At 38.5% G+C, this 26,210-nt stretch overlaps 1 long non-coding RNA gene across 1 annotated transcript in view; it reads right to left on the bottom strand.

Annotated features, from left to right (window-relative positions):
- Positions 1 to 311: 311 nt before the first annotated feature.
- The window catches only part of LOC133045527 (uncharacterized), a 38,733-nt gene continuing 12,834 nt past the window's right edge, over positions 312 to 26,210 (bottom strand). Inside the window, exon 3 of the long non-coding RNA XR_009690273.1 lies at positions 312 to 1,093. This is a non-coding gene — a long non-coding RNA (uncharacterized LOC133045527). The remainder of the gene's footprint in view (positions 1,094 to 26,210) is intronic.

Raw genomic sequence — 26,210 nt, 5'->3', positions numbered from 1 at the left:
TATTAAAACAGCATTACTGGGGTTTACTGAAAATAGGCAAGTATTTTATTATAAAATTAATGTACTAACAACAATTTTTTAACAATCCACTTCCTCTCAGAATTAAGTTATGCTAATATCTCATAGAAAGCATTATGGAAGGATTTAATTTCTGTGATATGCTGGGCTCACATTGAGTATGTTAGTACAAAGATCATATGTTTAAGGATGCTATTAGTATAATATTTATACAAAGCATGCAAAAGCTAGCATTAAAGCTTTTAATGGCACAATCCAAAATGGCAACACCTAAAAAAAGAGGCTGCTAGAAATTTTTTTTTTTTCATAAAAAGTTTTATTGGAGAAAAATAGAACCACCACGTACATAGGGGAAAGAGCACAAAAATTCAACTGATACAGGACTGAAAGTCACAACTACCCAATGTTGTTTGCGACTACATTTCAATTTCTTAAATGGCTTCCCTCAATTTTTTAAATAGCCTTGCCAATTTTTTTCAGCTGAAATAGCATCAAGTTTTCAAAAAATTAAGAGCCTCAGCGAAGGGACCAGCTTTTAAGATAACGAAGGTGACACCAAGAGTCTCCTAATAGGACCAATTCTACCAAAAAATTCCTGAAGCACATAACTACTGAGTCTGGTAGAACACTAGCTCAGAGACCATCAGGGATTAGTTAGAACACTGACTCAGACGGTCCAGTATGCAGAGAGGGCAAACAAAAAAGCTGCATTTCCCTGTCAGATGAGTTCATGTAAGAAAACCAAGGAGGTGCTAAGAGAATACAGGCAATGGCTGCTCAAAATAATTAAGAAGGCATTCCAAATACCACATATTATTAGACAACAGTGTATAAAGTGATGCAATTAGAAAACAGGCAACTTAAAAAAATATATGGTCACAGGTCTTTGAGAACTCAAGAAAACAATCAATAGCAAACACAAGAGAAGAAAGTCTTCTCAGCTGAGGGTGAAAGTGAAAGTGAAAGTGAAGTCGTTTCCGACTCTTTGCAACCCCCTGGACTATAGCCCACCAGGCTCCTCCATCCATGGGATTCTCCAGGCAAGAATACTGGAGTGGGTTGCCATTTCCTTCTCCTAGAAATTTTTAAAATGAAAGAAATTTAGTTTCAGTACATACTAGTTCATAATGTTTCTACAATTAAAAGAATTAATTCACATAAATTCCTGTAGCTGGAATGGACCAAAAGGACAATGACTTGCCCCCTTTAACAACTAGTCCAATCTTGAAAATGGAAGCAAATCCTTGCAATCTTTGACACAGATTTTTCAGGAGTGAACAGAGCAGTTGACAGGAAGTTCTGGTTGAAGCAGTGTTTTTGTTACTATCAAATTTCACAGTTCCACTGGTCACAAGAACTGTACTTTGGGCCTAGGTAACTTGCTCATGAACTGAGTGGCAATATAACATACTGACTTGGAACTCAGTAGAAGGCAACATCCCCCAAAATTAATATTGCCATTCCATAGTAAAGTGAAGTTGTCCATTTACAGTCTGATTAGTGTGTAGCTTTAGTCCATTATCCAACAGTAATTATTGACAAATTCCACAGCAGCTCTACATGTCTCATCTACGTAAGTTTTAAAAGCAACAAATGTGATCGTCACCGAGTTCAGAGTAGACTGTTCCACCAAAAGCAGCATCACTACATCCTCACATCAAAACTCACTGGCATGCATGACTGGACAGTGGCTCTTCCTGAAAATGGTCATTCATTCCTTGGTGAATTCCCACTATTTCCCTAAGACCAGTCTTTTCAATTTCCTCACAGTTTTGCTATAGTCTTTCTCTGGCTCTCCTAATTCACTGCAGCTACTTCTCAGTATAATCACTTCACTTCTCTGCTCACCTCTTACCTGGAAAATAATCACCTTAATATGCTTCTGAATACATTTTGTTAATGTTTTGTTGAGGATTTTTACATCACTGAGACAATAGACAGTATTCTGTAATTTTCTTCTACAGTTTTTGCCCGGCTTTGGTATCAGGGCAATGCTGGTTTTATAGAATGAGTTAGGAAGTATTCCCTCCTCTTCAATATTTTTGTAAAAGTTTGACAAAAGTTGGTATTAGTTCTTTTTTAAATGCTTGGAAGAATTTACCAGGGAAGTTATCAAGACCAGGGCTCTTCTTCATTGGAAGGGTTATAATTATTGTTATTGTTACTGATTCAATCTCCTTACTATTCAAATTTTTTCTTTTTTAAAACATATATATTTTATTGAAGTATAGTTGACTTACAATGTTTCAGGTGCACAGTAAAGTGATTCAGTTATATAGACACACATATATTATGCTTGAAATCATTTTACATTACAGGTTATTACAAGATATTGACTGTGGTTCCCTATGCTATACAGTAAACCTTTGTTGCCTGTTGCATATCTATTTTTTAATTAGAAATCTAGCATTCTATTCATACTAAGTCAAACAAGTTAAGTCAAAATGTCACAATATTTTAGTTAGCCAAAAATTCATAAGCTTTCTAAAGTGTACATATTATACATATTTATATATATGTATATAAAAGCTTTTCTACTACACTTGATAAAGGCTTGAGAAAGAACATCAAATATAAAGGAGATAGAGAAATTGGAGAATATAAACTAAGTGAAATGGGAGTACTGAATATGAAATAGAAAAAGTGAAACAAACTACCTAAAAGTAAAAGTTCATCATATAGTCCAGTTGTTGTTGTTTGTTTGTTTTTTTTCTTTTATTTTTTATTAGTTGGAGGCTAATTACTTTACAATATTGTAGTGGTTTTGCCATACATTGACATGAATCAGCCATGGATTTACATGTGTTCCCCATCCTGATCCCCCCTCCCACCTCCCTCCCCATCCCATCCCTCTGGGTCATCCCAGTGCACCAGCCCTGAGCACTTGTCTCATGCATCCAACCTGGACTGGTGATCTGTTTCACACTTGATAATATACATGTTTCGATGCTGTTCTCTCAGATCATCCCACCCTCGCCTTCTCCCATAGAGTCCAAAAGTCTGTTCTAATGAGATGGATGAAACTGGAGCCCATTATACAGAGTGAAGTAAGCCAGAAAGATAAACACCAATACAGTATACTAACGCATATATATATGGAATTTAGAAAGATGGTAACGATAACCCTATATGCAAGACAGAAAAAGAGACACAGATGTATAGTCCAGTTGTTTTTAAACATGACTGTTCATTAGGAACATATCTAGAGCTCTGGAGAAAAAAAGCAACACCTGAGTATTTGTATTTTTCAAAAAATTTCAAGATAATTCTGATATGCATCTGGATTTTAAAAAATGATTACAAGTTTTTCTATTAGATCCTAGTTTTGGTGATATGGAGTTCTAATATTTTCCTGTTGACCAATCATGATACAATGATATTAAGTGAGTAACAGCTACATAATCACAATAGTAAAAGATGTTTATCAGTTTTCACAATCAATAGCCAGACCCCCCCCCCCAAAAAAAAGATAATTACAATCAAAGCCATAATGGGAACATGATTAACAACAATATAAAATAATTGCATACATTTTGGGGGGGGGTGTGTCAGGCAGAATGATGTGGTAAGTGGAAGTGCATATATGCACATGTTGTCACAACCCCAGCCAGTCTATATCTTTTCGTTGGTGCATTTAATCCATTTACACTTAAGATAATTATAAATATGTATGATCCTATTACCATTTAAGTAATTGTTTTGGATTTATTTTCTGTAGGTCTTTTTCTTCTCTTATTTCCTGCCTAGAGAAATTCCTTTAGCCTTTGTGTAAAACCAGTTTGGTGGTGCTGAATTCTCTTAACATTCGCTTGTCTGGAAAGCTTTTGATTTCTCCATCAAATCTGAAGGAGAGTCTTGCTGGGTATTCTTGGTTGCAGGTTCTTCCCTTTCATAACTTTAAATATATCATGACATTTCATTCTAGCTCACAGAGTTTCTGTTGAGAAAACTGCTGATAACCTGATGGGAGTTCCCTTGTATGTTATTGTTTTTTTCCTTGTTGCTTTTAATATTTTGTCTCTGTCTTTATTTTTGTCAGTTTGAATAGTCTGTGTCTTGGTGTGTTCCTCCTTGGGTTTATCCTTCCTGGGACTCTCTGTGCTTCCTGGACTTTGTTGACTATTTCCTTTCCCAAGTTCAGGAAGTTTTCAGCTATTATCTCTTCAAATATTTTCTCAGGTCCTTTCTCTCTCTCTTCTCCTTCTGGGACACCTATAATGTGAATATTGGTGCACTTAATGTTTTCCCAGAGGTCTCTTAGGCTGTCTTCATTTCTTTTCATTCTTTTTTCTATATTCTGTTCTGTGGCAGTGATTTCCACCATTTTGTCCTCCAGGTCATTTATCTATTCTTCTGCCTCAGTTTTTCTGCTATTGATTCCTTCTAGTGTATTATTCAACTTTGTTTGCTTGTTCTTTAGTTCTTCTAGGTCTTTGGTAAACATTTAGTGCATCTTCTCAATCTTTGCCTCCATTCTTTTCCTGAGCTCCTGGATCATCTTCACTGTCATTATTCTGAATTCTTTTTCTGGAAGGTTACCTATCTCCACTTCATTTAGTTGTTTTTCTGGGATTTTATCTTGTCCCTTCATCTGGGACATAACTTTCTGCTTTTTCCATCATGATTAACTTCCTATAATACTGTTTTTATTTTAGCTGTTGTGAGATTGTGCTTCTTCTTGCTTCTTCTGTCTTCCCTCTGATGGCTGAGGCTAAGAGGCTTGAGTTAGCTTCTTGAGGGAGGGACTGGTGATGGTAAAAATTGGGTCTTGCTCTGGTGGGCAGGGCCTTGTTCAGTACAGCTTTAATGCTGCTGATGGGTGGGGTTGCCCTCCCACCTCCCACCCCCATACTTGTTTGGCCTGAGGTGACCCAGCCATGGGGTCTAGGTACTCCTGTTTTTTCTGTTCAGTTGCCCAGTCGTATTCAACTCTTTGTGATGGCATGGACTGCAGCACGCCATGCCTCTCTGTCCTCACCATCTCCCAAAGTTTGCCAAAATTCATGTCCATTGCATGGGCTCTATAGTAGGGTTAATGGAGAACTCCAAGAGGGTTTACACCAAGGGGAATCTTCCTGTGCCCCCATCCCTGTGGTGAGCCTCTGCTGATCTATGCCTCCACAGGAGACCCTCCAACACCAGCAAGTAGTTTTCACTCAGTCTCCTGTGGGGTCACTGCTCCTCTCCTCTGGGTCTTGGTGCAAGAAAAAATTTGTTTATGTCCTCCAAGACTGGATCTCCCTTTCCACCAGTCTTCTGGAAGGTCTATAATCAAAACCCGCTGGTCAGGTTCCCTGGGTTTCCCAGTCCCTTTGTCAGATTCCCGGGCTGGGAAGCCTGATGTGGAGCTCAGAATCTTCATAAGAGTGTGAGAACTTCTTTGGTATTATTCTCCAGTCTGTGAGCCACCCTCCCACAGGGCATGGGATTCAATATTATTGTGATTGCCCACCTCCTACCATCTTGCTGTGGCTTTTTCTTTGTCTTTGGGTGGGGGTGGTATCTTTTTTGGTGGGTTCCAGCATCCTCCTGTCAATGGTTGTTCAACAGAGAGCAAAACACAGCACAGGTAAGATCTATTCAGATTTTCTACTTATTTGTAGATTTTATGTCTCTTCGAATTTGTCTGTTTTACCTAGAGCTATCCAACTTGGGGACATACAATCAATCGCAGTACTCGATTTTTTATTTCTGTTGAACCAACAGTAATATCCCCACTTTCATTTCTGATTTTAATAATTTGAGTCTTCTCTATTTTTTTCTTGTTATTGTTGTTCAGTCACTATGTCGCATTTGACCCTTTGCGGCCCTTTGAACTGCAGGACACCAGGCTTCCCTGTCCTTCTCTAGCTCCCTGAGTTTGCTCAAACGCATGTCTATTGAGTCAGTGATGCCATCCAAACATCTCACCCTTTGTTGCCCTCTTCTCCTCTTGCCTTCAATCTTTCCCAGAATCAGGGTCTTTTCCAATGAGTCGACTTTTTACATCAGGTGGCCAAAGTATTAGAGCTTCAGCTTCAGCACCAGTCCTACCAAAGAATATTCAGGGTTGATCTCCTTTAGGATTGACTGCTGATCTCCTTGCAGTCTAAGGGACTCTCAAGTCTTCTCCAACACCACAGTTCAAAAGCATCAATTTTCTTCAGTGCTCAGCCTTCTTTGTGGTCCAAGTCTCACATCTGTACACAACTACTGGAAAAACCATAGCTTTGACTATACAGACCTTTGTTGGCAAAGTGATGTCTCTGCTTTGTAATTTGACTATACAGACCTTTGTTGGCAAAGTGATGTCTCTGCTTTGTAATATGCTGTCTAGGTTGGTCATAACTTTTCTTCCAAGGAGTAAGTGTCTTTTAATTTTGTGGCTGTAGTCACCATCCATGGTTATTTTGGAGCCAAAAAAAAGATAAAATAAAATCTGCAACTCTTTCCATTTTTCCTCCATCTATTTCCCGTGAACTAATGGGACTGGATACCATAATTTAATTTTTTAAGTATTGAGATATAAACTAGCTGTATCACTCTCCTCTTTCACCCTTATCAAGAGGCTCTTTATTTCTTCTTCACTTTCTGCCATTAGAGTGGTATCATCTGCATATCTCAGGTTGTTGATAATCCTCCAGGCAATCTTGATTCCAGCTTGTGATTCATCCAGCCCTGCATTGATTCCACATATAGTTTCTTAGAGACAGGTAAGGCGGTCTTGTATTCCCATAACTCTTTAAGAATTTTCCACAGGTTGTTGTGATCCACACAGTTAAAGACTTTAGTGCACACAGTCAAAGGCTTTTGTGCAGTCCATGAAGCAGGAGATGTTTCTCTGGATTTCTCTTGCCTTTTCTATGATCCAATGGATGCTGGCAATTTGATCTCTTGTTCCTCTGCCTTTTCTAAATCCAGCTTGTACATCTGGAAATTCTCAGTTCACATACTGCTGAAGCCTAGCTTGAAGGATTTTGAGCATTACCTTGTTAGTATGTGAAATGAGCAAAATTGTATGGTAGTTTGAATATTCTTTGGTATTGCCACTCTTTGGGATTGGAATGAAAACCGACCTTTTCCACTCTTGTGGCCACTGCTTAGTTTTCCAAATTTGCTAGCATGCTGAGTGCAGCACTTACACAGCATCATCCTTGAGGATTTGAAATAGCCCTACTGGAATTCCATCACCTCCACCAGCTTTGTCTGTAGTAATGCTCCCTAAGTCTCACTTGACTTCATACTCCAGGATGTTTGGCTCAAGGTGAGTGACCACACCATCATGGTTGTTGGGTCATGGAGACCTTTTTTATGGTATAGTTCTTCTGTGTATTCTTGCCACCTCTTCTTAATCTCTTCTGCTTCTGTTAGGTCCTGGCCTTTTCTATCTTTTATTGTGCCAATCTTCCCATGAAATGTTCCCTTGGTAACTCCGATTTTCTTGAAGTGATCTCTAGTCTTTCTTATTCTACTGTTTTCCTCTATTTCTTTGCATTGTTCACTTACAAAGTCTTTTTTATCTCTCCTTGCTATTATTTGGATCTCTGCATTCAGTATATCTTTCTCTTTCTCCTTTGCCTTTTGCTTCTTTTCTTTTCTCAGTTATTTGTAAGGCCTCCTCAGATATCCATTTTGCCTTCTTGCATTTCTTTTTCTTTGGGTGGTTTTGATCACCGACTCCTATACAGTGTTGCAAACCTCCATCTATACTTCTTCAGGTACTCTATCTACCAGATCTAATTCCTTGAATCTATTCATCCACTCTATAATCATAAGGGATTTGATTTAGGTCATACCTTAATGGTCTAATGGTTTTCCCTATTTTCTTCAATTTAAGGCTGAATTTTTCAATTAGGAGTTCATGATGTGAGCCACAGTCACTTCCAGGTCTTGTTTTTGCTTACTGTACAGAGCTTCTCCATCTTTGGCTGCAAAGAATATAATCAATCTGATTTCAGTATTGACTATCTGGTGATGTCCATGTGTAGAGTCCTCTTGTGTTGTTGGAAGAGAGTGTTTGCTATGACCAGTGTGTTCTCTTGGCAGAACTCTGTTAGCTTTTGCCCTATTTCATTTTATACTGCAAGGTCAAACTTGCCTGTTACTCCAGGTATCTCTTGACTTCCTACTTTCATTCCAATCTCCTGTGATGAAAAGGACATTTTTTTTTTTTTTTTTTTTTTTTTTTTTGGTGTTAGGTTCTGTAAAGACCTACAAGACCTTCTAGAACTTTCAACTTAATCTTCTTGTGGCATTAGTGGCTGGGGAATAGACTTGGGTTACTGTGGTGTTGAATGGTTTGCCTTGGAAATGAACCAAGATCATTCTGTCATTTTTGAGATTGCACCCAAGTACTGCATTTCAGATTCTTTTGTTGACCATTGGGCTACTCCATTTCTTCTAAGAGATTCTTGCTCACAGTAATAGATATAATGGTCATATGAATTAAATTCAGCCATTCCCATCCATTTTAGTTCAATGATTCCTAAAATGTCAGTGTTCATTCTTGCTATCTCTTGCTCAACCACGTCAAATTTACCTTGATTCATGGACCTAGCATTCCACGTCCCTATGCAGTATAGTTCTTTACAGCATTGGCCTTTACTTTCACCACCACACATATCCACCACTGAGCATAGTTTCCATTTTGGCACAGCCTCTTCATTCTTTCCAGAGTTATTTCTCTGCTCTTCTCCAGTATCATATTGGACACCCACCAATCTGTGGGTCTCATCTTCTGGTGTCATGTCTTCTTGCATTTTCATACTGTTCATCAGGTTCTCAAGGCAAGAATACTGAAGTTATTTCTCATTCCTTTATCAGCTGGTAAAGAATTCACCTGTGATACAAGAGATCTCGGTTTGATTTTTGGGTTGGGAAGATCCCCTGGAGGAGAGATAGGCTACCTACTCCAGTATTCTTGGTCTTCGCTGGTGGCTCAGACAGTAAAGAATCTGCTGCAGTGCAGGAGACTTGGGTTCCATCCCTGGGTTGGGAAGATCTCCTGAAGAAGAAAATGGCAACCCACTCCAGTATTCTTGCCTGGAAAATTCCATGAACAGAAGAGCCTGGCAGTCTAGTCCATGGGGTCGCAAAGAGTTGGACACAACTGAGCAACTTTCACTTTCTTTCTCCAGTGGACCACCTTTTGTCAGAACTCTCCACCAAGCCCCGTTCATCTTGGGTGGCCCTGCATGGAATGGCTTATAGCTTCACTGAGTTACACAAGGCTGTAATTCGTGTGCTCATTTTGGCTAGCTTTCTGCGATTATTGTTTTTGTTCTGGAGGCTATGGGATTGTAGTTCTTCTGTCTGCCTTCTGATGGGAGGGACTGGCTGTGGGGAAAACATACTCCTTATGATAATCCAGTGCCTGATGATCTGAGGTGGAGCTGAGGCAGTGAAGCTAGTGCTGAGGAGTGGCTGCAAATACAGGTTATTATTACCAGAGAGGTTTGACTGCACAGTCCATAATAAATCAATAGCTTGCAGATACATCAAAACCTGTCAGTGAGTGGCAAGTGAAAATTATGCTACATCTGGTGGCAGGCTTTACAATGGCAAGTGAATTGATATACTTCAACTGTATAGCTGCATCTGTGTCAGGCTTTAAGTCAGAACCCAACACTTATTTTAGTCTGCACATGGCCTGCCCATTATTTTGTTTACCATTTCTGCCCATGCCTCTTTTGCTGCATATGTGTCTCAGCCACAGTTTGGTGAGCCCACAAGCTAACACTAACCAAAATGAGTAAAAAACAAATGTCACTGGGGAGCTTCTTTGAAAAGGGAGGGAGATCCAATAAGAAGAAAACAGAAGATTCTAAGACTGCCAACAAAAAGAAAGCTGCATTTAAAAGAAAATAAGAGAGTCCTACTTAAATTACAGGTTTATTTTTTTGCAACAGGTGATTCACATTCTCTAAGCCCACTTTGTATAATATGTGGCAACCAGCTGTCCAATGAAGCCATTAAACCTGCTTTGCCACATAGAGACCAAGCACCCTGTATCAAAAGACATGCCTTTGGAATTTTTCAAAAGAAAGGAATGTGAATGTAAAGAACAAAAGCAATCATTGAAGGCCACCACTTAGTCAAATGTGTCTACACTGAGAGCATCATTCTTAGTGGCTAACTGCATTTCTAAAGCTAAAAAGCCCTTTACTATTGGGGAAGAGTTGATTCTACTTGCTCCTAAGGATATTTTTTGTGAGCTTTTAGGAGAGGCTGAAGTTCAAAAGCTATCACCATGACTAGATGAATTAATGAAATAGCAGAGGATATTGAGGTACAATTGTTAGCAAGGATTAATGAGTCACCATGGTAAGTAATCCAGGTTGGTGAGTCTACTGATATTGACAATGAGGCAAAATGCTTTGTGTGTGTGTGTGTGTGAGAGAGAGAGAGAGAGAGAGAGAGAGAGAGGGAGAGAGAGAGAGAGAGATTTCAGGAGGATGTGCAAGAGGATATGTTATGTGCACTTCTGTTGTCAGCTAGCACCACAGCTTCAGAACTATTCAAGTCTTTGAGTGATTACATGTCAGGAAAGCTGAACTGGTCGTTTTGTGTCGGTATATGCATGGATGGAGCAGCTGCCATTACTGGACAGCTTTCTGGTTTCACTACTCAGTTCAAAGAGGTCAATTCTGAATGTGAGCCTATGCACTGTGTCATTCATAGAGAAATGCTCGCTAGCCAAAAATGCCACCCAAACATTTTGCAGAATATGATTAAAATTAGTAACAACATCAAAATACATGCCCTTGACTCACATCTGTTCACAGCTCTGTGAGGAGGTGGACACAGAGCACACACATCTTCTCTTATAAACAGAAGTGAGATGGCTTTCTAAAGGTAGACCACCAGCCAGAGTTTTTAAGTTATGAGAGCCACACCAGATTTTTTTTTAGAAAAACAGTCACCACTGGAAGCACATTTCAGTGGAACAGGTCACAAACATGCTTACTTGTGCGACATATTCATCTTGCTCAACAAACTCAATCTGTCACTTCATGGGAGAAGGACAATTGTGTTCTAGCCAGCAGATAAAGCATCTGCATTCAAAGCCAGTTTTAAATTATGGGGGGTACTGAGTGAACAATGAAATTTTTAACAAGTTTCAACATTAGCAGAGATTTTGAAAGAGACTGAGTCAGGGCCTTCTTTCTCCCAGCTCATGCATGATCATCAATCTCAATTTTCAAAAGAATTTGAGAATTAGTTCCCAATTACAAAAGATCCCCAAACTGGGAAGGAATGAATCAGTGACCCATTTGTGAATAAGCCAGGTAAATCGACCTTCTACATGCTAGAAGAGGCAATTGCTTGAGATTGCAAATGATGGTAGTCTTAAAAGTATGTTTGAGACAATGTCAAATCTCCATTCTGGATTGAAGTCAAGGTGGAATATGCTGAGATTGCCACAAAAGCACTGAAAAGGCTGCTTCCATTTCCAACATCCCATCTTTGTGAAGGAAGGTTTTCTGCAGTGACAGCAATCAGAACAAGATTACAGAGTAGAATGGACATAAGCAACACACTTCGGGTGTCATTGTCTTCTATCACCCCCAGATGGGACCATATAGTTGCAGGAAAACAAGCCCAGGGTTCCCACTGATTAAGATTACTGTCTAATATCCTTTCTATTTGCAGCATTCCCTTGAACACTTCTTCCAGAGACAGTGTAGTGGTCACAGACTCCCTTGGCTTTTGTTGATCTGGGAATGACAGTTTTGCTGTATATATGAATCTTGGTTGACAGTTTTTTTTTTTAAAGCACCTTGAATACATCTTCCCACTATCTTCTGACTTCCAAAGTTCCTAATGAGAAACCAGCAAATGATCTCTTTGTGAGTTACTTGTGTGTAATGATTTCCTTCTCACTTGCTACTTTCAGGATTTCTTCTTTTTCTTTTTAACTATAATGTGTCTTGGTGTAGGTCTCTGATTTCATTTTAGAGTTTACTGAGCTTCTTGATGTTTACATGCATTCATTTCTTTAAATTCTAGAAGCTTCTAATATTATCTCTTCAATCTATCTCTCTGCCTCTTTCTCATTTCTACTTAGGGGACTCCCACAATGCGTATTTTGGTCTTTTTGATGGTGTTCAATTGGTCTCTTATGCTCTGTGTGCTTTTCCTCAATCATTTCTCTTTCTGTTTCTCAGGCTAGATAAATTCTGTAGTATTTTGTCTTTACTCTTTCTGTTCCTCAGCTATGATCATTTACAGAGTCCTATATTCAAGTTTACTGATTTATTCTTCTGCCTGCCAAGTCTTCTTTGAATGCTGCTGATGAATTTTTCATTTTAGTTATTATCCTCTTCCATCCCAGAATTTTATTTTGGTTTCTTTCTAGGTTTTCTCTTTATTGATGTTTTTCTTTTGTTTACTCACCGTTTTCTTGAGTTTCTCCCCATATTCCTTTACTTCTTTTAGCATCTTTAGAACCATTGTTTAAAAGCCTTTGTCTAATACATCTGCCATAACTTTTTAAAATTTTACTTTATAATGGAGTAGAGTCGATTTACAATGTTCATTTCAAATTTACAGCAAAATGATTCAGTTATACCTATACATGTACCTATTCTTTTTCAAATTCTTTTCCCATTTAGGTTATTCCAGAGTGCTGAGCAGAGTTCCCTGTGTTATGTAGTAGGCCCTTATTTGTCGTCATTTTTGTTTGTTTTAAATTGGGGTATAGTTGATGTAAAATGTTGTCCTCATTTCTGCTGCACAACAAAGTAAATCAACTGTATGTATACGCACTCGCCCTCCTCCTTGGACCTCCCTCCCACTCTCTGTCCCACCCATATAGGTCACCACCGAGCACCAAGCTGAGCTCCTTGTGCTATACAGCAGGCTCCTACTGCGTGTTTTACACACGGCAGTGCCTGTAGATCAATCCCAACCTCCCAGTTTATCTCACCCCACTCCTCTCCCTCATGTGCATAATCTGCTCGCTGTCTGTATCTCTATTCTTGCCCTGCAAATAGGTTAATCTGCACCATTTTTCTAGATTCCATATGCATGCATTAATATATGACGTTTGCTTCTCTCTTTCTGACTTATTTCACTCTGTATTACAGACTCTAGGTTCATCCACATCTCTAAAATGATCTGATTTTGTTCTTTTCTGTGTCTGAGTACTATTTCATTGTACGAGAGTCCCCCCGCCTCCCCGCCCCATTCACCTGTCAACGGACATTTAGGTTTCTTCAGTATCCTGGATATTGCAAACAGTGCTACAAAGAACACTGGGGTGAAAATATCCTTTTGAACCATGTTTTTCTCTGGATATATGCCGAGGAGTGGGATTACTGGATCATATGGTAACTCTGTTTTTAGTTTCTTAAGGAACCTCCATACTGTTCTCCATGATGACTGCACCGATTTATATTCCCACCAACTTTGTAGGAGAGTTTGCTTTTTTCCTTACTCTCTGCGGCTTTGCTTGTAGACTTTTGAACAATGGCCATTCAAATTTGTGTGAAGTGATATCTCATTGAAGCTTTGATTTGCATTTCTCTAATAACTAGTATTTTGAGCATTTTTTCCTGTGCCTCATGGCCATCTGTATATCTTCTTTGGAGAAATGTCTATTTAGATATCCTGCCACCTTTCAAATTAGGGTTTTTTTTTTTTTTATATTGAGCTGCATAAGCTATTTGTATATTTTGGGTGTTAATTCGTTGTCAGTTACAGCATGTGCAAATATATTCTCCCATTCTGTGTGGTGTCTTTTCAGTTTGACTATGGTTCCCTTTGCTGTGCAAAAGCTTTTGAGATGGGTTAGGTCCCATTTGTTAATTTTTACAATTTCCCTTACTCTAGGAGTTGGGTTGAAAAAGATATTGCTGTAATTTCTGTCAGAGTGTTCTGTCAATATTTTCTTTAAGTGTTTTAGAGTATATCCGTTCTTATGTTTAGTCCTTTTATCCATTTTGAGTTTTTGTGTATGGGGTTAAAGAATGTTCTAATTTCATTCTTTTCTACACAGCTGTCCAATTTTCTAAGCACCATTTATTGAAGAGACTGTCTTTTCTCTTGTGTAGTCTTGCCTCCTTTGTCATAATTAGTTGACAACAGGTTTGTGGGTTTATTTCTGGGCTTTCTATCCTGTCCCTTTCATCTTGGTTTCTGTTTTTGTGCCAGTACAATACTGTTTTGATGACTGTAGCTTTGTAGTATAGTAAGAAGTCAGGGCCCCTGATTCTTCCAGCTCCGTTTTCCTTACTCAAGATTGCATTGGCTATTCAATGTCTTTTGGGTATCCAAACAAATTTTTAAAATGTTTTTCTTCTAGTTCAGTGAAAAATGCCATTGGCAATTTGATATGAATTGCATTGGATTTATAGATTATCTTGTGTAATATAGTCATTTTGAAAATATCCCAAAGCAAGAATAAGATATATCTTTAGTTTGTGTCATCTTCAATTTCTTTAATCAGCATCTTATGGTTTTTGGAGTGCAGGTCTTTTCCCTCCTTAAGTAGTTTTATTCCTAGGTATTTTGTTATTTTTGATATGGTAATTGGAATTGTTTCTTTAATTTCTCTTTCTGATCTTTTCCTGTTGGTCTGTAGAAATGCAACAGGGTTCTGTATTAATTTTAAATCCTACCACCTTACTGAATTCACTGATGAGCTCTAATAGTTTTCTGGTAGCATCTTTAGAATTTTGTATGTATAGTACCATGTTATCTGCAAACAGTGACAGTTTTATTCTTCTTTTCTAATTTGGAGTCCCTTTATTTCTTTTTCTTCTCTGATTGCCATGGCTAAGCTTCCAAAACTATGTTGAATAAGAGTGGTTAAAATGAACATCCTTGTCATTCCTGATCTTAGAGAAAATGCTTTAAGCTTTTCACCATTGCATATGATGTTAGCTATAGGTTTGTCATATATGCCCTTTATTATGTTGAGTATATTCCCTCTATGCCTACTGTTTGGAGAATTTTTATTATAAATATATATCTATTGATATGATCATATGATTTTTATTCTTCAACTTGCTGATGTGGTGACCACACTGACTAATTTGGGAATACTGAAAAATCTCGCACCTCTAGAGTAAATACCACGTGATCATGGTGTATGATCCTTTTAATGTATTGTTGACTCTCTTAGAATTTTGTTGAGGATTTTTGTCTGTATGGCCATCCACGATACTGTCCCGTATTTCTCTTTTTTTGTGTTATCTTGGCCTGGTTTTGGTATCGGGGTGATGGTGGCCTCATAGAATGAGTTTGGCTGTGTTACTTTCTCTGAGATGTTTTGGAATAGTTTTAGAACTCTTCTCTAAGTGTATGATATAACATACCTGTGAAGTCAGCTCTTCCTAGACTGTTTTTGGAAGTTTTTAAATCAGTTTCAATTTCAGCTTATGATTGGTCTGTTCATATTTTCTATTTCTTCCTGCTTCAGTCTAGGGAGATTGAACGTCCCTAAGACTTTATCCATTTCTTCCATGTTGTTCATTTTATTTGTATATAGGAGTTTGTGCCAGTCTCTTGTGATCCTATGAATTTCCTATTAATTTCTGTGCTGTCCATTGTAATGCCCCCTTTTCCTTTCTAATTTATTGATTTGAGCCCTCTCCCTCTTTTCCTTGATGAGTCTGGCTGAAGGTTTATCAATTTTGTTTATCTTTTCAAAGAACCAGCTTTTAGCTTCATTGATCTTTTCTGTCATTTTCTCTATCTCTACTTCATTTTCTTTTACACCCTTTGACACTGCAATTCTATTATTGGGTGTATAACTCAACTCAATTCTCACACATTTTGTAAAAGGACATGTACAAAAAATGGTTTTCATGGCTTTATCTATGATGGTGCTGTGGGGAATTGAGACCTAAGACAATCTTTGAATCTACCATTCAGGGGCCAGAGAGGTAAAGCATGGTGGATAGCCTCTATTGGGCATTACACAGCAGCTGAAAACAAAACTTTAGATATATACATAGCATAGCAAATAATTATTAGAAACAAAAAGTTTGAAAAATGTTTAATAACAGAATTGTATATAACACTACTTAATATATATTTTTTGAAAACAGAAAAACTGTTTTCATTAAACATAATTGCCTATAGAATAGAGTTAGAATGGGTCATGTTATGATGATGAAGAGAATAAATCACTGTAAAGACCAATAAGAAGAAGTTATCATAAACTGAATAATACAATTGACTCAGCGTCCTTAGCTGCAGTTTCCTCAAAAAGAAAAACAAAGAAACCTACTCTGTTTTATCCTTCCTATGTCACAAGAAAAATTGTAATTCTTCCACATGATTGTTTTAACAGTTTTTGCTCTTCTCTTCTGGTTACACAACTATGATTACTTCCACTCCCATTGTTACCACCATGACATAGTTTCTTCTCTTTAATCTTCTGAAAATCTTTCCTCTGCTCACAAGATTTTTTAATATCTCACTTATGCTTTGGCATCCAAAACTGTATATTCAAAATGTGGTTTGATCAGTAGTAATCTTGTCTTGACATTTTACCACTATTAAAGCAATAGTTCTTAGTATTTTTCATGTTGTTTACTTAACCCTTCTATGTTTTCATTTTATTATGACATTTTATATTTTATATATTCTAGCTGCTTCAATGCAAGCTCCTTCAGCATTTGCTGCAAAGCTGGTCTGGAGGTGCAAAATTCTCCTAGCTTTCATTTTTGTGTTAAGGTTTTGCTTTCTCTGTCAAATCTGAATGATGACCTTGCTGGGTGGAGTATTCTTGGTTGCAGTTTCTTCCCTTTCATCAGCTTAAATGTACTGTGCCTTTCCCTTCTGGCCTGCAATGTTTCTGCTGAGAAATCAGCTGATAACTTTATGGGTTTCCCTTATGTATTGTTTGTTGTTTTTCCCTTGTTGCTTTTAATATTTTTCTTTTTTAATTTTTTAAAATTAAATGAAACTTTTAAAATTAAAACAAAAAGTTTTTCGTTTTTAATTTTTGTCAGTTTGATTACTATATGTCTCAGTGTGTTCCTCCTTTGCATTATCCTGGCTGGGACTCTGCACTTCCCGGACTTGGGTGACTGTTTACTTTCCCACGTTAGGGAATATTTCAGCTATTATCTCTTCAAGTATTTTCTCAGGCCCTTTCTCTATCCTTTTTCTGGGACCCCTATCATGTGATTGTTTGTGCATTTAATGTTTTCCCAGAGGTGTCTTAGACTGTTCTCATTTTTTTTTTATTCTGTTCTATAGCAGTGATTTTCACCAAGTTGCCTTCCAAGTCACTTATCCACTCTTCTGTCTCAATTATTCTACTATTGTTTCCTTCTTGTGTAGTTTTCACTTACTTTATTGTTCACCTTTGTTTGTTTGGTCTTTAGTTCTTCTAGGTCTTTGTTAAATATTTCTTGTGTCTTCTCAGTCTGTGCCTCCAATCTTTTTCTGAGATCTTGGATAATCTTTAATATCATTACTCTGAATTCTTTTTTGGCTAGATCCACCTCAGTTATTCTTCTGGATAGATTGCCTATCTCCACTGCTCTTAGTCTGTTCTTAGTTGTTCTGTTCGTGGTTTATCAGTTTCCTTTATCAGGACATATTCCTCTGCTGTGTCATTTTGTCTAACTTTCTGTGATTGCAGTTTCACATTGCAGCTGCAGGGTTGTAGTTCTTCTTGCTTCTGTTGTCTGCCACCCATAGCTGGGGCTTCCTGGTGGGAGAGACTGGTACTTGCCCACTGGTGGGTGGCATTCAGTCTTATCCCTCTGGTAGGCAGGATCATGTCTGGGTGTGTGTTCATTATTGGGCAGCTATTTATCCTGGAAGACTTTAAGCAGCCTCTCTGCTGATGGGTGGGGTTATGTCCCCACTCTGTTGGTTCTTTGACCTTAGGTATCTCAGTTCTGGAGGCTGTTGGGTGGGGCCAGGTCTTAGGGAAAAAATGGCAGCCTCCTAGAGGGCCCATGCCAATCAGCACTTGACAGAGTCACTTCTACCAGTCTCCCTTTCCCCACAGTACATCACAGAGGCCCCCTGCCTCTGCAGGGGACCCTACAACACTTGCAGCTAAGTCTGGCCCAGTCTCTTATCAGGTCACTGCTATATTCCCTAGGTCCTGGTGCACACAACACCCTCCAAGAGTGGAGTTTCTGTTTCCCCCAGTTCTGTGGAAGTCCTATGGCCAAATCCAAATGGTCTTCAAAGCTAATCTCTCCGAGGGCTATTCCTCTCGTTCCCAGACTCCAAGGCTGAGAAGCCCAATGTAGAGCTCAGAAGTTTCACTCCTGTGGGAAAACTTCTGTGGTATAACTATTTTCCAGTTTGTGGGTTGCCCACCAGTGTGTTTGGGATTTGATTTTATTGTGATTGTGCCCCTCTTATCATCTCCTTATGGCTTCTTCTTTGCCTTTGGATGTGGGTTATCTTTTTTGGTAGGTTCCAGCATTTTTTGTCCGTAGTTTTTCAACAGTTATTTGTGATTTGGGTGTTTCCATTAAAAGGGTGATCTTAAGACCTTCTCCTACCTATGCCATCTTGCCTCTCTTCTGCCATAAACTCTATTCAGGGTCAGATTTCATTGATAAACACTATTTCCTTTGAATGGGTCACACTTTCCTGTTTCTTTGTATGTCTTGTGATGTTTTTGTTGAACACTGGGCATTTGAATGTAATAATGTTGTAGCTCTGGAAATCAGATTCTTCCCCCTTCCCCAAGAGTTTGCTGTTGTTGTTGTTGACTGCTGTTGACTGTCTCTGTCCTGAGAATCAGCCTAAGGTGCAAAGTCAAGGGCTTATGTATTTTCTCAGAATTTTCTTAGGCATTTGCAATCACCTTCTAATTTTATCCACATATGCAGGGTTTTTTTAATAGTCTGGTCTTGAATTCCTGTCTCTCAAAAGAGAAAAATCTGAAAATGAAGCTGTGAGGAAGAGTTTTGGCTCTTTAAGTATCTTGGAAGACACTTGAGCCAGGAGGGGTAGGAGCTTGCAATAATGGGAAGAGGTGCAACCACAATGGCTCTCCTCTAGCTCTATTTATCTGCACCTCTCTGATCAGAAGTAGCAATCACCAATCATATCAGAGATCCCTGATACCTGAAAGAAAGGGTACTTGTTGCCCACCCTGGCTCTCACAAGCTGGGTGGAAGCCGCTTCAGGAACACAGTTGCAGCTGCCTTCCATGTAACTGTATGTTGGGAATTGGTAGCTGCCACTGTGCCAAATGTTGATTATTGACATAAAATTTACCATCCAAGTGTTCCCATAAAAGTTACTTGTGTTCAACAGACTCCAGAGCTCCACAATAGTTTCATAAGATAATTTAGCTGATCCAGTTGTTGTCGAGTCAGGTAGACAGATTTGTGGTGCTTCTGCCTTCACCATCTATCCTGAAGCCTCTCTTTTTTTTTTTTTTTCTTCAATCTAGGTAAAAATTTATTTTACATGTTCTTTAAAAAATCCTTTGTTTTCTTTCATTTTCTCTATAATCTTTCTAATTTATATTTCATTCATCTCTGTTCTATCTTTAATATTTATTCCTTGTGCTAGGTTTTGGTTTAATTTTTCCCTCCCTTCTGAAGGACAGCTTTTGACAGATATAGGATTGTTGATTGACACTTTTTAGAGTTTTTCTTCAGCACACACTTTGAATATACCAACCCTGGTATATACTGAATATATACCAGGTTGACTATATACCAGGGTTGACTATATCAACCCTGACCTCTGGTTTCCAAAGTATCAAGGGAGTAATCTGCTTATAACCTATTGAAGATCATTTCTATGTGACAAGTCACTTCTCTCTTGCTGTTTTCAAGATTTTCTTTTACTTTCAACAGTTTTTGTGTCTCCACATGACTTTCTTTGAATTATTCTGATTAGGCATTCATTAAGGTTCTTGAGTGTTTATGTTCAGGTGTTTCTTCAAATTTGGGAAGTTTTTAGGCATTATTTCTTTCCCTTTGCTCCTGTTTCTCTCTTCTTCTGGAACTCCAATAATGCATGTTTGATCCTCTGGAAGACATTCCACAGATTGGAACTTGAGCTTTTTTCACCTTCCTTCACTCTTTATTCTTTGTTCCCCAGACTTGACAATTACAATTGTTTTATCTTCTAATTCACTGATTCTTCTCCTACTCAAATCTGTGTTAATTGCCATCTAATGAGTTTTCTATTCAAGCTATTGTACTTTTCAGTTTCAGAATTTCTTTTTGGTATGTTCTTATATTTTCTCTTTATTCATACTTCCATTTTCTTCATACATCACTATGGACCTCCTCCATGTCTTCCTTTAGTTATCTGAACATCTTTTTTTTTTTTATCTGAATATCTTAAAGACACTTTTTTCCAATTTTTTGTCTATTGTGTCTATCTGCCCTTTCTCACCAGTTTCTGTTGACTTTTTCCCTTGGAATAGAGATTTTTTCCCCCTGTTTCTTTTCACATCTTATATTTTTTTCTAAAAACTTTTATAATTGAGTCCAGCAATGGAATAAGTCTGGAAATCAGATTGTTCCAGTTCTCAAGGGATTTCCTTTTGCTTTTGTTTATTTTATTGATATTTTTATTGTTCTATGATCTCTTTCCCAGGGATCTGCCTGGGGTATAAACTTAAGGTCTTATCAGATCTTTCTGAGCCTGTGTTATTTCCTTAGGCATGTATGGTAACATGCATATGTAGTTGCTTTTAAATGTCTTAGTCCTTTAATGTCTGACTCCCAAAATGAAGAAAAGAGATAAATAAAAATGGAGAGAAAATCGCCAGCCCTTTAAATCTCCTGGAAGTTGCTTAAGCTATAGAGCAAGGGGCTTGCAACAATGGGAGTGGTAGTGCAACAATGACTGCCCACCTCTTTGTCTGTACTTCCATTATCAGAAGCAGCAATCAGCAATCAGAAAACAGATCCCTGATATTTGGAGCACAGAGTCCTTATTGCCCACCCTGGGTCAGCAAGCTGCATATAAACTGCTCCTGGTAAAAATGAACAACTGTCTGTCTCAGAGATATAAGTGGAGGATGGGTAGCCACTGCTGAAATTGACCAAAATGAACTGCAATTTCCCATTCAAACCTTCTCCTTGAAGCTGCAAGTCTGAATAGACTCCAGAGTTACAACATAGCTACATCAAGCAGATTCTGCCAGTATAACTGTCTAGGAAAGACAGGTTCCTGACACTTCATATTCTGTCATCTCCCCAGAATCCCATAGCTCTTTTATATATTGCTGAGTTCCACTTATTAATGTTTCTTTGAGGATTTTTACACCTGTTTTCATGACAGCTATTAATCTGTTTTCCTTTCTTGAGTGGTGGTCTTTGTAACATGAGTTGTGGAATTTCTCCTTTTCTGTTTTCTGGTTGATAGAGTAGAATTGCTTTTTCTTTAGATGTTTGGTATAATTCTCCACTGAAACATCTGATTCTTTCCTGGAAGTTTTTATTTTTACTTTTAAAATGTTTGAATAATTTATTATTTGGCCATGCCATGCAACATGTTTAAGATCTTGGTACCCTGACCAGGGATTGTACCCATGCCCCTGCATTGGAAGCTCAGAGTCTTAACACTAGACCACCAGGAACGTCCCTTCTTGGGCATTTTTAAATTAAAAATTCAATATATTTATAGAACTACAAAATTATATATTTCATATTAGGTGATTTTTTAAGAACTAGCCTATTTGCTTTTGTCAAATTTGTAAAATTGTTTATATTTCCTTATTATTCTTTTAACATCTACAAGATCTATAGTAATATACCATTTCATTTCTGATATCTGCTAATTTGTGTTGTTTGGCAATATTATTGGTCTTTTCAAAGAACCATCTTTGTTTACTTTATTGCTTTTCTATTTTCAATTTCATTATTTTCCTACTTCTGCACCTCTGGGTTTACCCTGCTCTTCTTTTTATATGATCCTAAGGTGAGAGCTTACATAATTTTCTTCAGACTTTCCCTTAAAATTTTTTTTAAATTTATTTTTGGCTGCATTGGGTCTCTGTTGCAGCCACAGGCTTTCTCCAATTGTGGCATGCAGGTTTAGTCGCCCTGTACCATATGGGATCTTTGTTCCTGACCAGTAATCAAACCTTCGCACCCTGCATTGGAAGGCAGATTCTTAACCACTGGAGCATAAGAGAAGTCCCAACTTTCCCTTTTTTCTAATGTAAGAATTTGGTGCTATAAATTTTTCACTCAACACTACTTTAGTTGTGGTCCACTCAACTGGGTGTGTTTTACTTTCATTTTCATTTAGTTCAATGTGTTGTTTTTAGTTTCTCTTGAGAGTTCCTCTTTGATGCAAAGATTATTCAACAATTTGTTGTTTAGTTTCCAACTATTTAGAGATTTTCCTATTATCTTTCTGATATTGTCTTTTAGTTTGGTTCCTTTGTGGCGAGAACACACACAGTATGATTTCAAGTATTTTAAATATCTTGAAGTCTGTTTTATGGTCCTATGATGGTAAGTGATCTGTCTTGGTAAACTATCCACAGGAGAAATGGAAAATGTGTGTGTGCACACATGCGTGCTGCATCCTGTTGATTATGGTGCTGTTCAGTTATTATATATCCTTGCGGATTTCCATGTAGCTAAACTATCGAAAGAGAGGCACTAAGGTCTCCAACTATAATCATGGACTTGTCTATTTCTCTTCTCAGCTCTATCCATTTTGCTTTAAGTGTTTTGCAGCTGTTGTTTGGTACATACAAATTTATGATTGTCCTGTTTCTTGACAGCCTGGCCTTTTTATTCTTATGAGATGCCCCTCTCTGACCCTAGCAATTTTCTCTGCTCTAAAGTCTACTTTATCTGACATTAATATATCTGCTAATGCATTTTTCTGATTAATGTTTGTATTGCATATCTTTCACCATCTTTTTCCTTTCAACCTATCCATATGAGGACATAGGCTGCAAGTGTCACACATTTCTTATCTCTCTCTTAAGCAGCAGGAGGAAACAAAGTATAAGTGCTAGATTTTATTCCCCTTCTCTATACAAACTTAAAAAGAGGTTTCTTTTAAAATTCTGTGTTGCCATAAAGACACCTGGTTCCACCTGAACTTAACTTTTCTCAAACCTTGAGCTAACCAATGCATTTTTCTTGTGGAAATGTTTTGTCTTAAGCTATTTTAATGAACTATGTATTTACCCTAGACTCTGTCTTCAAGTCGATTCTGCTGAAGACTCAGAATAGTCATAAGATATTACAACAGGTGTATGGACCAAATCAGTCTTTAGATAATCTGCTGCAACTGACTCAGACAGTCTATTACAGCAGGGAATATGGGGAAAAGAAAGATAGGCAGAAAAAGACAAACAAACAGGCAGAAGCCCTTGTAATGGCTGTTAGAACCGTTCTTAAACAGCCTGAGAAAAATGCCCAGAGGGACCCAGGTGAAAAGGGGTGGGCTTGCTATTACTGTGGAAAGGCGCGGCACCTCAAGCGGGATTGCCCTCAGGCAGCTAAGCCACCCCCGGCTCCATTTCCAGTCTGCAAGGGACCATACTGGAGGAGAGACTGCCCCCAGAGGCATAGGTTTCAGGGGTCAGACTCTCAAGACAATCAGGACTGAAGGTGCCCAGGGGTCCCCACACAAGCTCCCATACTAATTACCCCTGAGTAATACCCCAGGTATTAATAACTGGGGGGGGGGGGGGGGGGGAATCCATCGATTTCTTTTTAGACATTGGGGCAACTTACTCTGTGCTTACTGAAGTCCCTGGCCCACCCCAATCTGCTTCTGTAATGGGACTGTCTGGACAAGCAAAAGGTTATTATTTCAGTCGTCCTCTAAGCTGCAACTGGAACTTTGTGCTATTGTCACATGAATTTCTGATCATGGCAGTCTCCCTCACCCGTTTTGGGGAGGGATATACTGAGCAAGGTCTGTGCCTCTGTTTTCATGAATATGGAGCCCTCCCTTTCTAATTGAACAAAATGTAAATCCTAGAGTGTGGGCTGGTGGAAAATCTGAGTCAAGCACAAAATGCTATTCCTATAGTGGTCAAGCTCAAAGGCCCACATTTGTTTCCACATAAAAAGCACTATCTACTGATACCTGAGGTTAAGGAAGGGTTAAAACCCATCATTAAGAATTTAATGGAGCAGGGGCTATTCACGCATTGCTGAAATCATCCCCTACCTGTGACTTTTAAGACAACTGAGAGGACTTTTAGGAATCACAGGCTACTGCTGCATTTGGATTCCGGGTTATGGGAAACTTGCCCAGCCTTTATATAAATTTCTAACTGAAACTCAATAAGCCCAAACTGACAAACTGGTTTGGTCTCCAGATACTCAGAAGGCTTTTAAGGCTCTTCAGATTGCTATCTTGCAAGCTTCCACTTGGAGCTTGCCCACAGGGTCAGAATTTAATTTGTCACTGAAAGAAAAGGTATGGCCTTGGGAGTTTTGACACAAACCCAAGGGCTTCACCAGCAACCTATAGTGTGTCTGAGCAGAGAATCAGATGTAGTGTCGCATGGGTGGCCACACTAAGAGTAATTAAAGCAACTAATTTATTAACACCTGAACCCTCAAAATCATTAATGGGTGAAATCTTACTGTACTGACTTCTCATGAGGTGAGTGGACTGTTAAACTGTAAGGTTAATACTTGGATGACAGACAGTAAGCTTCTTAAATATCAGTTCTTGTTGTTCCAAGGACCAAAAACTAAGCTTAAAGTTAGCAGAAATTTAAATCCCGCCACTTTCCTTCCTGAAAAGGAAAATGAAACACCTGATCACAATTGTTCCCAATTTCTAACTGTAAACTATGCAGCTCGGAAAGATCTGATGGATACCCCATTGGACAATCCAGATATGGAAATATTTACAGATGGCAGTTCTTTTGCTCGGGATGGGAAGTGTTAAGCAGGTTACACCGTGGTGGTGGCTGGTTTTAGAGGCAAAATCTCTCCCCCAGGGAATAAGTGCTCAGTTAGAGGAGCTTGTGGCTCTGACCTGAGCTCTAGAGTTAAGTAAAGGATAGCGAGTGAATATCTACACTGACTCTAAGTATGCTTATTTGACTTTACATGCTCATGCTGCAATATGGAAAGACAGTTTAAAATGGCAACAGGAGAACCTATTAAGCATTTCAGAGAGATTGAGAGACTTTTAACTGCTATATATTGTCCTAAAGAATTAGCTGTTATGCACTGCAAAGGGCACAGCAGGGACGAGAGTAAAGTAGCTGAAGGTAATCAGCTGGCTGACTGTCAAGCCAGAAAAGTGGCACTTTGCGAAACCCCTTCACTGAAGACACCTTTGATCTGGACAGGTCCTGTGGAACAGGAAAAGCCACAATATACTGAGGAAGAATTAGAAAGACATGAGAAAAGAGGAGAAAGATTACTGATAAAGGATTTTTACAGTCAAAGGATGGACAATTAATAATTCTTGAAAATGCTCAATGGAAAATTCTTAAGGGTTTACAGCAGAGTTTTCATTTAGGTGTAGAGAGTACTTAACAGAAGGCTTTCATTTGTTTGAAGGTTAAAATGTAATGAAAACTTTAAAGAACATTATCAAAAGATGTGAGGTTTGTCAGAAAAATAACCCAAAGACTGAAAAGCTAACAAAATCCTGGGTTACAATGAAGTGGAAAATATCCTGGAGAGGACTGGGAAATTGATTTTACTCATATGCCAAAAGCAAATGGATATTCTTGCTTACAAGTTTGGGTGGATACCTTTACTGGATGGATGAGGCTTTTCCCTGTCATAGTGACAGGCTACAGAGGTTAAAGAATTTTAATCCATGAAATTATCCCCAGGTTTGGGCTGCCATGGAGCCTTCAGAGTGACAATGGCTCCACCTTTAAGCTGCTGTAACTCAGGGGGTGTCTAAAGCTCTAGGAATAGAGTATCACTGACACTGTTCCAGGATACCCCAATCCTCAGGAAAGGTTGAAAAGGCTAACAACATTACTAAGTGACATCTGTGCAAATTAACTCAAGAGACGCAGGACAATTGGATGAAAGTTCTACCCATAGCTTTAATGAGGGCTCAAATTGCCCCCAAAAAGGAGGGGCTGTCCCCCTTTGAATGAATTTATGGAAGGCTTTTCTTACGCACAATCATTGTTATAGAACCTGAAGCCTTGGAATTAACTAATTATGTAACTCAGCTCTCAGCTTTTCAACAAGCATTAGCGGAACTCCAGGAGGTGACTCCTGACCCTGCCTCTGAGTCAAGCAAGCCTCTATTTGAACCAGGAATCAAGGTCTTGATAAAAACATTAGGAT

Source organism: Dama dama, chromosome 24 (genome assembly GCF_033118175.1).
Source record: "Dama dama isolate Ldn47 chromosome 24, ASM3311817v1, whole genome shotgun sequence".
Taxonomy (NCBI): Eukaryota; Metazoa; Chordata; class Mammalia; order Artiodactyla; family Cervidae; genus Dama; species Dama dama.
The sequence above is the reverse complement of the archived record's forward strand: the minus strand, read 5'-3'. Positions and strand labels throughout refer to the sequence as shown.